Source organism: Penaeus monodon, chromosome 21 (assembly GCF_015228065.2).
Source record: "Penaeus monodon isolate SGIC_2016 chromosome 21, NSTDA_Pmon_1, whole genome shotgun sequence".
NCBI lineage: Eukaryota > Metazoa > Arthropoda > Malacostraca > Decapoda > Penaeidae > Penaeus > Penaeus monodon.
This window is the reverse complement of record NC_051406.1, coordinates 23,508,438-23,509,164: the sequence shown is the minus strand read 5'-3', so window position 1 is coordinate 23,509,164 and position 727 is coordinate 23,508,438. Positions and strand designations below refer to the sequence as shown.

Sequence of the window (727 nt, the reverse complement as noted above, 5' to 3'; positions counted from 1 at the left end):
AAATACGGAAAAAAAAACTTTCCACAGGCTAACTTCCCAGCTCTGGTATTTAAAGAAATGGAACATAAAAACAGTAAAGTTATGTTATTCATAAAGTCAACCACTCGGAAATATCAGGTCATAAAAATAACGAAAAATTTTTCACCATTATCATTATTGCACTATTATCGTAACATTATTCTTGCATTATTGTGTTATTATCAAACCGCTATTGTACCATTACCGTACGATTATCATCATACGGGAATCATACTGTTATTATACCATTATTGTGCCTTTATCATACCACCAGTATACCGTTATTATATCATTTTACCACCCTTATACATGCACCGTTTATTGTTCACTTTCGGTATATTTCTTCTTTTACTATGAATATTGTGTTGACAGTGGCGTAAATAATGTGCTTGTGGCGTAAATAATGTGCTTGTGGTGTAAATAATGTGCTTGTGGTGTAAATAATGTGCTTGTGCATCGAAGAGTATATTGTCTTGTTATAAAAATGAAATAAGGAATAAATGCATCAAGATCAAGGAAATACAAATAAAAGGTAAAAATTCAATAGGAAGATTATTTAGATAAATAGGCAAAGTGAAAAGTGATACTGCCACATAAACAATCACCTCTAGTGATTATACTAATGATGCTAGTTAATACCAGTGTAACTAAATAATGGTAACTACCACTATTGTCACCGCCAACACCACTAGTTTTGCTATTGCTGCTG

At 31.9% G+C, this 727-nt stretch overlaps 1 protein-coding gene across 1 annotated transcript in view; it reads right to left on the bottom strand.

The window, feature by feature from the left end:
• Positions 1-727, bottom strand: part of LOC119586364 — a gene marked incomplete in the record, with an annotated part of 60,439 nt that overhangs the window by 3,730 nt on the left and 55,982 nt on the right.